Source organism: Bombus bifarius, unplaced genomic scaffold (assembly GCF_011952205.1).
Source record: "Bombus bifarius isolate JDL3187 unplaced genomic scaffold, Bbif_JDL3187 scf7180000008162, whole genome shotgun sequence".
NCBI classification, from domain to species: domain Eukaryota; kingdom Metazoa; phylum Arthropoda; class Insecta; order Hymenoptera; family Apidae; genus Bombus; species Bombus bifarius.
Genome location: NW_022884484.1, coordinates 1,937,311 through 1,953,766, shown reverse-complemented (window position 1 = coordinate 1,953,766; position 16,456 = coordinate 1,937,311). Strand labels below are relative to the sequence as shown.

The 16,456-nt window shown below is 35.5% G+C and overlaps 1 protein-coding gene across 3 annotated transcripts in view; it reads right to left on the bottom strand.

The window, feature by feature from the left end:
- Window positions 1-16,456, bottom strand: part of LOC117208836 (carbonic anhydrase-related protein 10) — a 225,708-nt gene that overhangs the window by 152,558 nt on the left and 56,694 nt on the right. The gene's annotated exons all lie outside the window — the stretch shown is intronic.

Below are 16,456 nucleotides of genomic sequence, written 5' to 3'. Positions count from 1 at the left end.
AAAATCGTGAGTCTTTATCTAGGAAAATTTTCTTGCATCCGAACATAGATACGAAGAATAGAATAACTCGGTTCGTGGAAATGATTACACGATTATTCTCTTTAGCTCGAAACACCGGTATCGATTGCAAGTCGGTGCTGCTGCTGTTGCCGCCGTGGTTCACCAAGTGTCAAGCGCGTCGATAAATCAAACAAATTGTCACCGCGACACTCGATCGCGTGTCTCGAAATACGTGACGCGCATCCGAGATACGCGCTTTCATACGATCTTAGAAGTGTACGGTTGATGATTAGTTTTCTGGTTCCGAGGGTATTTATTTAACCTTCCCAAGCAATTTTCTTTTCCAAATGGTTCCAGAGGTAGTTATTAAATTCTTCATAATTGCAATTTTCTTGTTTACGAGGAAATAGAAAAGCTTTTCTTATTTGTTTGCTAATAAACAAAGTACCCACACGATTTTCCTCCTATGAATATCGCACACCTATATTTTACCGCCCTGTATACAGAATTAGCCCTGTATGCTATCCCAGTTCATGTCCATTAAATTTCATTTCTTTCTTTTTCTTTCCTATAAAGATTTCATTGATATTAACACTTTAAATTGCCATTTTGTAATAAAATGTCTGCTTTTCTTGCGCATATTAAAACAAATATTATGTTATCATCGTCGTTATTAATTTTAGGAAGACAACATATTATATCAACGCGGTATTATTATTTTTTTTTTAGTATTGTGCCAACTCTTTCTTCAATTAGAAAATTTAATAAACTCCAATTGCTTGGGACAAAGAATTTTTTCTGCCTAAAAGATTATATTAAGTTTTGAAGAAACGAATAGTTCCGAGAATATTTAAAGCATATTTCGTTTGCTAAATAAAGTATAAGATCATATTTGTATTTTTGCGAAATAAATATCATGAAAATGATTTACACGTAACAGAGTTTAAGAAAGTACCTAATAATGATGAAGAAATGGATTGATTTGGGTACAATAGAGATTTGTCAATTATGATCTAAATCGATTTGAAAAAATTTATGATGAAAATAGTGAACGAATGGATGCAACTATCTAATTCACTGTACGAATGGATTTTTTTATACCTTTCTTTTTTCATTTTTCTCCTATTCATTTGTACGAATTCACCATTTCGGGACTGAATATCACCGGTATCCCGGCTTTTTTTTTAAGTCAAACAAAAATTTGTTCGAAAATACACATGTTTTTGTTTTCTGTACACGAGAAATTGACAGGGAAGTACATTGTCCACCTCGATGATAGAAGATCCATTTGTCAACCAACGGACAGACAAAATATTTTCAAATATAGTGATTCGTGATAAAGGAAGACCGCTGTTTTTGCAATGTAGTTTGATGTCTATTAAAAAACAGATGACGAAAAAATATACCGCTAACAACCAAAATAAAAGAAAAACAAGCTTCCAAAAAGTTTTAAAAAAGATACCTTCTTTTGAATGAATATTCAATCCGCACGAAAAGCTGCGGATCTTAAATTACCTTTTCTTAAATTGAAAGCAGCGGTCTTAAATTATCTAAATATACAATTACAACGAAACTCGAGATTTTCAAACCGTTAATTCACCTTCATTAGGAATTCAACTAACTCTAAATTCAGAAGCAGATCACCCAATATAAAACCATAGACATATTCATCCACTTTCGCTTGCGGCGTATAAGCTCGCCCAATTAAATCTCGAGCGATGCACGATCGATTCGAAATCGGCTAGCCACGATGGGATCGTCGGAACCGAGATTTTTAATTAATCTTCCATCATTTTTCGATCGACCGGTATTATTCCGGCTTCCACGGTGGATTATTAGCTTCCGGCCAAACACAGCGGGACCTGGAGCACGCCGTTGGAACAAATGGGGCCGAGGCTATTCCGTCGAGTGAACGTCGATCGGTTCCCCACGAGCAATTATCGATATTCCTTTCCAGCGCATTTTTCCGTAGCCAGTATCTTGCTGTTCGAATGCCGTGAGTCGATATATCGCGCGGCGGGGAATTTCACGTGCGTGGCGCGCCCTGACCCGTGAAATTGAACCGTGTGATTTCGTTCTAAGCGATGGACGACCACCGCCTTCATGCGAAAGTGCGCCGTGCTAGAAGCGCCGGGTATCTTACGTATGAAAGATCGCGCACGTTTGACCTCGTTCGCTACCGAGGACGTTGGACACAGTTACGTGACGCGATATCGATGATGCAAAATAAACACGAACGTGTTTGTGTGATTATTGACGAAAAGAAATCCATTAGTAAAAAAAATTACATATGAGTAAAGATACAGAGAGTTTATAACCAAAACAGTGTAAATACACAAAAATCCCAAGTGAGATACAAGTTTATAAGTGTTTAAGTAACAAAAAAAAAAAAAAAAGAAAAAAAATCAGTTTATCGAAACAAAATTGGCAAAGATCCATTAGACCTTTTACATATCGTACATAATTACATATTGTCGATTATACGTATTGTTTATCTCTTTAATGAAGGTTGTTTCAAAAGACTGATTTCTTTCTTTCATATTCTTATTATGTATGTCGTGCAGATATTCATTTTACCATGTTTATCTACGTATCTACTAAAGATTGAAAGAACTAAACTGTAAACTGTAAAACAACTAGAGATTAAAGTAAATTGGCTTTGAGATAGTATCATGGGAATTTGTAGAACAATCTTTAGTAATGTACCTTTCATTTCATTTCAAACTATCTGCTACAAAATTGATTTCTCAATACATATTCATTATTAGATGTTTCTTTTCTAACCTTACTATAGAATTGCTTATGTTCCTGACTCTTCTACCGGTACACAAGAAACTTTTATGCAATATATCTATAATTCAACGTCTGAGTTTAGAAGAAAGTTATACTTCATACTCCTTTACTAAGCACATATATAATATGTTAATCTATACTTTCGAAAAGGTACCTACAATTTATAAAAATAAACTACAATGTGTCACAATGAAGGAGTAAGTTTAGTAAATGTATATACACTGATTAGTCAATCTACTCACAGGGCATTTATATTGAAAATATGAACAAATATAAATAAATATACCTTTAGAAAATATACTCCTTTATTGGATAGTGGAATATATATACTACCATCAATAAAAGTTCCAATTTTATTGCTTATGAATATTTAAAATCATCCCATTCATATATCTATACTTTGATTAATAATTTACGATTCTGTTTCCTACCACTGTATACTAAAAAACGAGCTTACACGCCAGTAAAAGACAAATATGAAAATATTTTGTCATAAAGATTTTACAATTTTCTTACCTTGTACCGGAATGCCTCGTAACAGTAGTCGGCAACACCGAAAATTATTTACCAGCTTCCCGTAATGCAACACGAACGTGGCACCAACCTCATAACTTATCAATAGCTCGGCGGCAAGGCACGAAACGCAACATCACCGCACCACACGAATGACTGAGCGAATAAAACGCGATGTAAAACGTCACTGTACCGGCCGAATAATTCATTACGACGTTAGAACACGACGAACGGACGCATGATCCACGTTGCTCCGCCGGCTCTGAATCAACACGGAAAACTATAAACATTGTGTGGAACACGAAACGCCAACGATATTATTACCACGACGCGCGAACTACGACTGACTTCGTTCGGGTCTCGACACGAAACATTATTTACATGAAACTATTTCTCCTATACTAATTTAGAGATCAAACACGCCGTTTCTTCGAAATCATTCACAAGATTCTCCAGCTTAAAAGAAAATACGAGTATTTCGACGCGTGACTATTTATCGCAGATTACTGCGCTGTAATAGATGTCGCTGATAGCGAGGTTAGGTTGGCGCGTGAATTTGGCGCGCTAATTTGACACGCGAATGTTTAATTTCGTATCGTTTTACTTAATACGTACTATGTTACTGGTTAAACAACGCGCGGTGAATATAAATAATTATGAATGTCGTTGAAACTAAATGCGGTGAGATATTCTTACACTTTGTACTTTCTTCTTGAATTTTGTATTTTTTTACTTTTAATGTATTAGTTATGAAGTTGTAGAAATTTTAAAATTAAGTCTGCTTTTTTATTACCAATTATTAAAACTTCATAAGCATAAAATGCGAACTTTTAACTGTTAGTTATATTATTTACCGTTAGTTAAAAATATGTAAAACAAATGTATGAAATTTTGTAAAGTAGATAACAATTGCAGATAAGAAGTTTATTGTAACGCATATTTGTATTGTTGTCTCAATTTTATGGGACTTTTAACTTCTCTCGCGGATACTAGGGTTTTATCATCGAAATTTTAATTAAATCGAATTAAGGATACAAAGGATTTTGGTCACGAAAAATGCACACTGCCGACCGGGAACGAAAGGAACTGCAAACAACATACGTTATCAGCTGGTCGAATTGGGTCTTATAACCGGTACAGTTAACCGCGTTCTTATGAACTAACAACAAACGTTTTCTACTCAAATATGAAGATCAAAATGAAAGTTTTCATCGACTACGAATGAATTTACCTGGCTGCGCATTATATTTGCTGCCTTTCTACTTCCAAATTATTCCATGTTCCTAAAGAGACGCATTAAATCGATGAGAATCGTATGCAAATTTCGTCGTTTATCTCGAACGACTGTACCGCAACGGAAGCTATCAAATTCTTTCGAAACTTATTCTATTCAGAATGAGTTCTAATTTCGAACGGAAAAGGAAAAAAGGGGATATATACACAAGTGAAATTCGTAAATTTGAGAAAATCTATAAGATATTATATTTTTATTATTCGTCGATTACTGTAATTTTGTCTGAATGCAGAATCCAAAGATTTAAAAAATCTTAGATTATAATTTTGTATGCACAGGCAGTTCTTTAATGAAAAGTGTATCAAAATAAATAAAATTATTATTAAGGAAGAATATGGAATATAAACAAAGAAAATTCACATCTCTATAACATTGATTCCAAATTACAGAGTGAGAAAATTCGCGGAAGATTCACTATAGCTGCAATTGATACGAGAGTTATTTTAAATTTTTGGTAATAATTCGTTGCAATGTTTGTTCGAAAATATGGTATACGCGTAAATATCTACTGCAGAAAGCTATTTAACTTAGAGTATTGTGTTCCAAAAGCGTTTTATTGTCATAGTGTTCTGATTAATTTCTTAGAAATTTCGCAGCCGTTCTTCTTATAAAATGTCAAATACTACAATTTAATATTACGTCTGTTGAAACAGGTGGTATATACCACTACGAGAGTAGTAAAGGTACTTTCATTAAAAGGATATAAATAACGTTAAACCGCTTTAAAATGAAAGATTGAAAATCTCTGGAAAATCTCGCTCCCAAGACGTTAAATTATGTCCCGATCAATATCAAAGTAGCGTATTCAGGTGGGAAATAACTCAGAATGAAGAGACGCTTTTACAAAATCTGCTTTCAGTCCTGATTTTCTGGTTCACCAACGGAAAATAATTTCGTAACTCCGGACAAATAAACTTTGCCTTACACGATGGCCACAGCGTTTGCCAAACTTTCTAACTTCCTTGTGCAACTATATGCGTATGAATGCCGCGCTATCATATGTAATTTAGACAAAATTTAGTATGTCGATAATCGAAATTTCATGTGTACGAGTAATGCGATATACTTCGTTTACTCTATCACATACATTTTTATCGTCTTGATCATTTCCTTAGTAATTGGGTAAGTTTTAATTACCAGTTTTCTAAAGAAATGTTCATGCTCACTGAAGTCCAATCTGAATCTAATCTAATTTCGGATTTCACATTGCAATAAGATTACAGTTATTGACGAATACGATCTTTTATAATTTTCTCCAAATTCACTAATTTTATCATTAGACTACGGATTTCTATGTATTTGTAGAAAATTTAAGGATGCAACATTGTACAGAACGCACGTAATATGCAAAAATATATAAAATATTATTTGTTCAAATATTTAATACGTGGGAGACACCTCTGCTAGGATACTATTCTTTTAACTGGGTTCATAAAAATATGAATTTACGTAAATATCCGCAGTCTATTTATAACATTTTCAGAGTTATTAGAAAAATATCTGAAAAATCTGTCGATTCGCACAGAATTGCCGACGTGCACACAATTTTCACGACTAGCAGATATTTCTGACGACGCGAAGGAAATAGTACATATACAAATAGTACATCAAGAACATGAAACGTTGTCGGCAAATACTGTCGCTTCCTTGTGAAATGTGCAAACACTTCAGAATTTTGTTGGAGAAAAATTGCGACAGCGAATCACGGTTGGTGCAGTTAATTATGTTACCATGTGCCTTGTAATATTTGTATAATTCATCAATTTTTCCCGTAATATTTTTACAAATTCTTTTTAGTTCGATTGACTTTACTTGTCTTTATTTTGTTTGCAATTTGTAATCATTGTTTCACTGTTTGTAACTATTCGTAAACAAATAAATAAAAAATTCTCATAAATAAATTACTAATGTGCAAACTTCAATGTATAAAATATTGTTAAATGTAAGTAAATCATTAATTAAATTGAGACACGTCTCTTTTCGTTCTGTCAAGATATTTCACTTCAAAATCAACTTGGATGGATTCTTAACGATCTAACTTAATTGTCCATTAAGAAATCGTACCTTAGGATAGTATCTGATCGATAGCAACAGCGGATTCCTTTCCAATCGAGAGCCAATAATCGTACTCGTCGGAAGAAATAAAGCGCAGCAAATAGTCGTTCTACCAGTTTGTTTGAATTTAATCGAATTTTATTTTTCCAAATAATTCTGTGCTTTATAAAATGTTTATTTCAACTAAGTACGAAATACGCAATCGTAAAGACTCATCGAAATTCTCGCTAGACCAAGGACTATACAAATTCACATCTTAATAAACATAATTCAAGGAATAAAATCTAGATCAAGATTTATCTTGCACTTTAGATATCATAACGAGTCTATTGTCGTATCTTGTACATCGTTGCGCATTTAAATTTCCTATAAATGTACTTACAAACATTTGCAATCTATTGATCACTAAGAAATATCTCCATTAACAGCGAAGACTGGCTACTCTTGCAATAACCAACAACTGTATTACATTATACATTTTTAATTATGGAAATCGAGTCGTTTTTTCATTCCAAAAGAATTATACGCAATTTGATAAAATATAAACTTCGTAACTGATAGATCGAAAAGCAATAAGGAGTTTTCGTAATCGAATGTAAGATAAATATTCTCTTAAACATCTCGTTAACTTTGCCATGCGAATCTTTCATGAATTAATGACGCCATCTGTCCCATCTGTTTCCCGGAGATCGTATTGCAAAATTCATCGGAGCTCGATTGAATTTGCATCCAAATACATAGACTGGCTACACGCCAGAAAGTACGGCAGCCTTTCGTTGGACCTTTACTAGGGCGCACCCACCCTTTTCGCGTTCAACAAACTTCGTTCGACACAAAGAACAATCGACGATGCTATTATATGTCCACTGCAACCCCCCTTCAACCCTCCATCTTCCTGCTCTTTGGCATAGCGAACGCGTTTAAAAACACGCTACGAACAAAAAGTTCCCTTTCATTTTCAGCAAGCTTGTGCATCCAATAGGCAATTTTAACATGTTATAACTTCATTATAAAATTCGATGAACATACAAGTACACGGGATGACGAGCGTGACGAGCTTCAGAATTTATTTATTGTTTGGAGAATCTCTTTGGGGTATGTAAATGCTGCTTGTCTCGATCGACAGTATTTCTATACTATCATAATGAAAATATATTGCTCAAAGTATTGTATAAATCGGTAGTCGTAAATGCCAAGTAAAATTTCTGTCTTCGAACAAAGTCAAAATACTATAACATTCGAGCAAATAACTATCCTGATATTTTATGGAACAGCACATCCTTCATGCAATAACTAAATAGAGCTTAAAGTTTCAGGTGTAATCGATATAAGAGCGGAATTAATGAGGCTTAATAGGACTGATGGAATTTACAAGGAACACATTTCAGGAAATTATTACGTAATTGGCGTGTAGAATTATTTGCAAGCGGGTAATATTAGTTCCCTGAAATATCTGCGGAATAACAGTCCCGTGAATTTTCGTGGCTGCTTTCACGCCACCTAGATAACATAATATTTCTCTTGCATAGCTGAAAAGTAGCAACTTCGTTTACATCGATTATTATGCAGCGAAAATATTGCAAATTAAACGTGCCGCCGACAGGGTTCCGCTTCAATATCCTGTCTGTTCCGTTACGTCAACCTAGTCTCAACTAATCTACGTTCGTTTCACCCTTACGAATAGCAATTAACACCTTCGACGCTTCATGAAATTAAGCAAAAAGATATTTACCCATTTTTTTATTTAATTCAATTATTTAAATAACTATTAATTATATAGATCAATTTTACGTGTAGTGTAGTCTTAGTGTAGTCTTAGTGTAGTCAACTTATGTTGTGAAATTTCATCCAGAATCACACACAAATGTGCGTTTTACGCGACAGTAAATATAAGAGAAGACATTACGGGAATGAAATTTTCAAGCAAGAGATCTTGTAGACTACCGAGGCGATATTATTAGTGAAATTTGACAAGTTACAAGCTATTAATATTAACAAATTCTCTCGAATAAGAAATTTGATGGTAAATAAAACGATACTTTATTTCCCTTTTCGCGTATAATTATAAATTGTGAAAATAGAAAGGCTTTAACTTATAAATCGCAACGTATACGTTCACCTGTATTAATACTTGATAAATTATTATTACATAAGGAAGCCTGGTCGGTGAGATCGTTCACTGCTTTAAAACCTCTTTCGCGTACTGAATCTCTCCGAGGCTAATTAACTTTTTCTAAATTTCTTAAGTCTAAATGTACCAAAAAGTTGGATAGACTTTTCAAGTTATTTCTCTGCATTCTCTGATTTTATCACACGTAAATCGACAATTTCAAAGAATTCTATCGCATTCAGCAAGATTATGTATTTAAGGATCAAATGAGTGACAACATTTGCTTATTGTGAAATTCAATTTTTTCTGATGGTACGGATAAGCGACAAGAAAACTTTCATCAATGGACGGTCCAGTGGCAGTTCCGTCGATGACGAGATGAAATAGTAAAAAGGGCCCTTGTGTTGCGGCAGGAAATGGACTCGCTTAAAAATTTACAGTTACGGTGGTTAAAACCCTTGGTGTCACGTGAACTAGTGGAACGCATGCCGGGGAATGCGAGAAATGCATTTAAGTAAAACTTTTACGAGAGTTTTTCGAGTACTTCCGAAAGAATTCTTCGTCGCTTTTATCCGGATTCCTCGGTCGTCTTTTTTCCCTTCTCTACGCCTTTTAAGTTCCTTGCCTGTGCTTCTTTTTCTTGGGAATTTTTGGTTTTAATAAGATTAGATCGCGCTTAATGAGAGCCGCGTAAAAATGCTAATGTACTGTTGCGGTTCTAGCAGATGGTCTCAGTGTGTAAAAACACGACTACCAAACGATAGAATATGCTGCTGTTGTAAAATTATTCTGCGGCAAAGTAGTTAGTAAATCGAACAGAAAAATGAAGTATGTACACCCTAAGTACTTTTGTCAAATCACAAATTTCTTTCTAATATCAAGAAGCCATATTGATCGACGATCTTTAAATTAAAACATAGAGAAAAGTAACGATGATGTTACGAACATCATTCCTTAAATTTTTCTTATTTATCCTGTAATAAATCAATTTATAAAAATAAGACTAGCATCGTGATACACGTATCGTGATTTTATTAAATATTTGTATTAATGTTTCTTCCTTCATACGAAAAATATCGTTGCCAAGCTACACAGAATAATATCGCGAGAATATGAATGCTTTTATTGGTGTACAAGTTCAGTATCTGTTACAAGCGTATCTCAGTGTGGAACTGGTCTAAGTCATCTGTTCTTGAGAATCAGACATTAATCGTGTACCTATATATGCAATGAAATGAAGAAATTAATAAAAGGTGGAGATGGTAACTTTTCATACATAACTTCCCTTCCTTAATTAACAAAAGTTCAAAGGCAAATTCCACGCGATTAAGAAGTTCGAATCGGCAAACCGGAGAGTAGTTTCGTTAAATTCTGACCGTGGCGCGGATCGCTTTATATTGTAAATAGGAGCGCGAACGACCGTGTTTGCAGCATCAAATATTGATCGATCCCGATACGAAAGTGATTGGCGCGAGCATGATCGATGAGATATGTATTTCGTGCTTCCGCCCATTGAATTTCGGGCTTCGATACACGTAGCTGGCTGTGTTTCACGCAGTGAAATTTCGAAATTTCATTCGCAAGAGGGGAAAGTTTTTCGACCACCGTCCCTCGGAGCCACATCGATTCTCATTTGTCATCGTTCATTAGAGGAAACAGCCCGGTGTCCTTAATTAATTAACAGCAAACGTTGAACAAAACTTTTTTCTCATCGGCCCGAAACTCTTTCGACGCCGCGGCCGTGTAATGGGCCACAAATAACGCGATCGGCCATGCAATTTCGTTTTGTAGAACTTAATTCGCCGCTGCTCGAGAACCAAGCTGCCCGGCCGAAGTGTCGTGGCTCAGCACTTTCGTCGCAACAGAGATGATGCTCTTGAATTTTGAAATTACTCCCACGTACAGAAAGAACAATGTAATTTATCATGTTTCCTCTTGTGGTTTTTATTTATGAAAAATGGTAATGTAGGATTTCCACACTAAAAGAAAAAAAAAACGCTTTCCACCGAATCGTCGTTGATTCACTGTACCAGATATTGTAGTTCAGACATGCACGAGCATTGCTTGTTATAATATTCAATTAAAAAAGATGATATATTGGAAGATCAGCATAATTGCCATATTCCTATAAATTAGATTAAACATTCTTCCAATGAATCACACATTTCAGATGACTGAACTAACATTTTGTCAAGATAGAACGTCACGTTTTTCCAGTCACAGTACGTATTGGCAGAACTATAGCGAAAACGATGAGATATTAGGTAAATTTAAATGGCCTTTCTCCTTCGCTACAATATTCAGGAAATACCTGAAAGTTTGACATCCAACGTTTCTATCCCTACAACGTTAAACAGATTCCAATTCCAGATAGCGAACATCTCGAACATTTGTCTTAAAGAGAAGGGATTTGTCGACGGTCTGGACAGTCCAATTGGCAGACCAGTTAGATCCCAGTCCAGTGGTCCTCTTTCTCCCTAGATAATCAAAGACACGCGCCACAGAGGGCTACGTCAAAACCACAGAAGTTTCCATGGGAGGGAACAGATAGCGAGAGATTACTTCCGCTTTAAGCGTTCATCGACCAAAATATCGTAGACGATGATTGACCTAGCAACGTATCTTTCACTTGCCATGTAACACTTCAGAAACGTCATGGTATTTTTGATAACGTCGAATCGACCTTTAGCTTTAAAAACGATGCAATTTTAACAAAATATTTCGTATAACGCATATAGTATATGGGAAATATGTCTCTACAAATGTTCAAATACTTTTGTTGGCCTGTGTATATCAAAATATGTATGGAAAAATTTACTACAGTAAGAAGTTGGTGTGTATTCACCGCGGTGATGCTCGAATTCGAATTCAAGTTAAAATCTATTCGATGGCAGAGCATAGGTTTCAAATGACACAGCAAAGGCAGAGACAATTTAGAAAGAATAGTTGAAAATTGAGGATAGAAGAGCTTGAAGCGCATCGCATTGTTCATTTCGACAGAGGATTGCTCGTGCGAATAATAATCCGGCAAATGCGGCGAGACAGGTCGACAATTCGCGTTTATCCACGAATTCGCGGCGTCGCAATAAGCCACGGTTTTTCGCGCAGCGAAATTTCGACTGGGAATTGACCGGCGTTAATTAACGCGACCAGACAAAATCCACGAAATTATGAAAGCAGCCTGCAGAGTTTATACGAGTCGATTGACTACGCATCGATAATCGCTCGATTTCTCTATGATTAAACTAACTTTTTATCAAATGTCGAACGAACGACGAGAAAAAAGAAGAAAGAGATTCATTGAATGAACAAAATTCGAAGAAACCAAAAGGAATCGTTCTGTGCTTCTAAAGGAAGATTTATAGGATGGTGTTAATTATTGTTTCAATAAATATCAAATAACTCAATGAATATGAAACTTCAACGAAAGTATAATTTATAGTAATATGTTGAAGCATATAAAGTTTAATTTGAATCGTGAATACTTTCAGATGCATGAACTGCTACAATTTACAAAGAGCTATTTGTGACAATTAAAGGTATGCGATATTCAAAACGCTTAAATTCATTTTCCTGTGTTTCTTATATATCATACAATGAAATACTAGGGTGATAGCAAAAATACAGGGACTTAGTTGCTAAGGATGAAAATTTAAGTTCTCTGCTTCTGTAAAGTAAAATCATCTATTCTAGGCTGCGTTCACAAAGTGTTCATTTTCCCGCAAACTTGTGATCGTTAGCGTGCGCTGTTTGTGTTTATGATACTTGGCTAACCATTAGACAAACACCATAAGCTTATTTTCAGTAAAACAAGACGAGGTTAATCGCGTCTAACAACACAGAATTTCTTCCGTGAGAAAACCAGATGGAGCAAACGTTATATATTAATCTGGCATAACTCGTCGTGATTCTTACACATGAATTTTGAACACAAGGATTAATAAATTCGTCGATTTCATATAGCTTCTTCTTTGATCATTAATGAAACTCGAATCCTGATGAATTAATAACTATGTTAACAGTAGGAAAGAACCGATTTGAGGAAAAAAAGATGGGAAAGAATTCCTAGTTTTCTAGAAACATCTGTTTGCCAGTTTTCATTTCACCGACTTTAGCTCGCGTTCAAAAATATTTTGCACTTTCGGGAGCCGTGAGGAATAGACGAGTCGCGAACTTCCTGTCCCATGGGAGTAACCGCGTGAAAAGCTCGAAACCCGCTTCAACGTCTTCACGAAGCTTGACGCCTGCGTTTCACGTTCTTTTCACATTTTGCGTTGAATCGCTACAACGACGTTCTCGATCGTTCGATAAAATAGTGTTTTTCTTGGTATTCTTTTTCTTCAAACCTCTGCAGGTAAACTGGGTCGTTGACGATCTAAGCGAAGTTTCCCCCTCGCGTTTCTTTGAAAAGAATTTTATTTCTATTAAAATGCTTGAAATACTTTTGTATTATATTTTCCTAGGAATAGACTTGAGATATCTGACTGACGATCAGTAAGTGTAAAATTTAACAGTCGAATTACGAATTTTAATCTACAGAATTACGATTCCACTCGGAGTTTGCCCATAATTGAGGAAATAACGTAACTGGATAAGATCAGATAATTTCGGAAAATATATCATGATGTTTGACAAAGTTGAATCGATTCACCTAATGGATTACATTAGATTAATCAGCAGCAATTCGGAACAATAGGTACCTGAATTGACTTGTAAGATTGGAACGTTCAAGATGGTCTAGCACGATGCGATTAATCAGCACCCTTTACCGGCCTTTACCAAAGGAATTTAAATTAGGACTGGTGTTATTAACGTTAACCACAGAGAGGCATTGAACCCATCTGTCTAACTACTCTTCCAACTGTAAATTGCATCTTCAGAAGGATCTGGGCGATTTGATTTCTTTGTGAGTTCAATAGGGTTTCGGGACATTTTTCTAAAACTTAGAAATCGTCTGAACATATTAAAATCAGAAAGTGAATAAAGGTCCTTAGATAGATGAAATCTTGCAAATAGCAGTGTACCAACGATGAAACGTTACAATGAAAATTCAATATTATTTACAGAAATGTTAAGAACGCAACAATATTTCCATCTTCGATCCATTTAAAATTCATTTCGTTTTCGAAACACACTGGAAATTATTGACGTTTCGATTTACCTCAATTTCTTGCCAAATAAAAAATTCTATCATTGAATTATAAAAGAATCACCAGCTTCTACCACTACAATGAATTTTTATGAAACAGAAAGCTCCATACTTCGATATCCCATTTTCACATAATCGGTACTTTTACCGGCTCTAAACTTCTCAATTTAAATAACAGTTTATGAAAACAGTTTCTAAACACCTATTCTGTAAAATATAAAATTTAAAAAGATCTTCTCTTGAACATTTCTTCACAGTGAAGCGAAGAAAATTAAGAGTTTCAGGGGCGAAAAATCCGCAAACAGGGATAGACTGGGACCGTGTAACCGCGATTTAAAGCGCAAATTACGTCCAAGTCTCTGTGGATGGGTTTGATTATCAATTAAGGGGAAGATTATGAGCGTGAGCATCGTTCGAGGTCATTAGGCTTCTAGTCCCTAATTAGCCGGCTAACCTCCACGGATATTAGGTTTGTACGTCATCACTGTCTGACGAGAAACTGTCAGCCGAAAGAAGGAAAGAGAAAACTCTACTGAACGAACAACCAAGAAACACGCTATAATTGACATGCGTCGAACCTGCAACTGTGAACCTTTCGATTGTTTTCCGATACGAGTTCTCTCTTCTTTTCTCTCGCTTCACTTACCAACATAGTGTATCAATTCCTTCTTTTCAACTTAAAATATTTCTTTCTTTATGTCTGCAATCTGTCCGTTCTTTGTGAGTCTCTTAGTTTTCACTTCTCTATGTGATTCCTCGTATGGGCAACATTTCTCTCGTTCTTAATTCGTAAAATTAGCATAAATTTGAAAATACTATTAGGAACACATATTTTATCGATGTAACTTGTAATTTTTATTCAAACTAGACAATCATTGTCCATCTTGAATAATCGGTCTTTTATCTGTATTGGATAAAATTAGTTGTATGATTAGTGGACAAAACTCAAAGCCAAAAATAAAAAAAAGTATATGCTTCATACGTACAAATAAGCGTACAAATATCTATGAAGAGTAGTGTAAGTTGTGAGAAAATTTTAATAAATTTCCACTAAAAACGATTGTAGCACCATCACACCTTGGTTCGCTCTTAACACGATCGGCAAAAATCTCATCGTTTCCTGATTCATAACCACGACTAAAGAAATGGACTCTGGCACAGAGATTTTTTCCATCCAATAATAAATATCCCATTCGAGTATTATACCTGATATATCACTACGTATTTTTGCGTATATTGCGTGAATCCTTGCACCTTCAGATTTCTCACGCAAATGTATAAAACCTCCTACGCATATAAAACTCTGAGCAAAATATCGTGCAAGAATCGTTAATCAAGTTAGCCGATGTAAAAATCAGATTCTTTCAAACTTTGTCTTCTTATTGTATCGAAAGTAAAGTCTTGGGACGTTTCAATATAAATCAACAGCATCTCGGAGGAAAATTACTTCATCGCGTCGTCGTCCGTTCCAGCCAGCTATTTTCTTCGGCGAACCAGACCAACGGGTAGCTATTTAGGAGCTTAACACCTCGCCAGGAGGTCCGGGTGGGGTGCGAGTGTAGCTGGTGGCGTTAGGTGGCTGCTAGCAGGCTTGCAACCACTGTGTCACCTTTATCACCTTTATCACCTACTGCAAATTGCCGCCATTTGGATGCTAAACCCCGAAGTCTCGCCTCGCTGACGACTATTTGTAGAAACGCATCGGGCTACGAGAGCGTTGGAAATAGTCTTGGAGACAGAAAGGGGATGGAAATAGGTTGCATTCGAGTGTTTACATAAGTTTGATCGAAAGAAACAGCATGAAACGTGGAGAAAGATGAAAGTGAGAAAAGAAGAGGACGAAGGAGGTGGGAAATGAGTTGCAGATATGAAAAGGTTCAAGTACATAGTGAAGTTATTTGAGAGAAAAGGTTGGAGAGGGAGAAAAATGTAGGAACGAAAGTGGAAGGTGTATAGAAGGAAATAAAAGAGGAGAATTAGAGAGGAAAAGGATAGGAAAGGAAAGAATACGTCCTGAGAGGGAAATGAAAGAGAATTCCGGACCTATACGACTGGCATTCGTTTCCGGAACGGTCTAATCGGTTTGAGAATACCATGTATCGCGAATTTTTGTTCGCGCTTTGGGAAAATCGAGTCGTTTACGTATTAGAACGACTTTCAATTCGATACGAATGTAAATGTAAACTAAATATTATGGTATCTATTTGTCTTACTTGGAACAACATTAAAATAATTTATCTGTGTCTTTCGAGATTAAATGTATATTTAATTTATCGCTTACACGTACAAATGACATAGAAATGAGTAATTGATGACGATTGATATAAGCGAGATATAGCGTCAACATTAGAAGAAATAGTATAAAAAGAATGATAGAAGTTCCCGCGCATTCCGATACCGTCTTCAAATTAATATCCTCAACGATATAATGATAATAAGAGAAAAAGGACAAGAACACTTTGTGTAATACTTGTTACTCAGCCGGTTGACTCGCATCCGCGAGTGTATGCTCAAAATTTCCCTCTACGACGAATAAAACCTC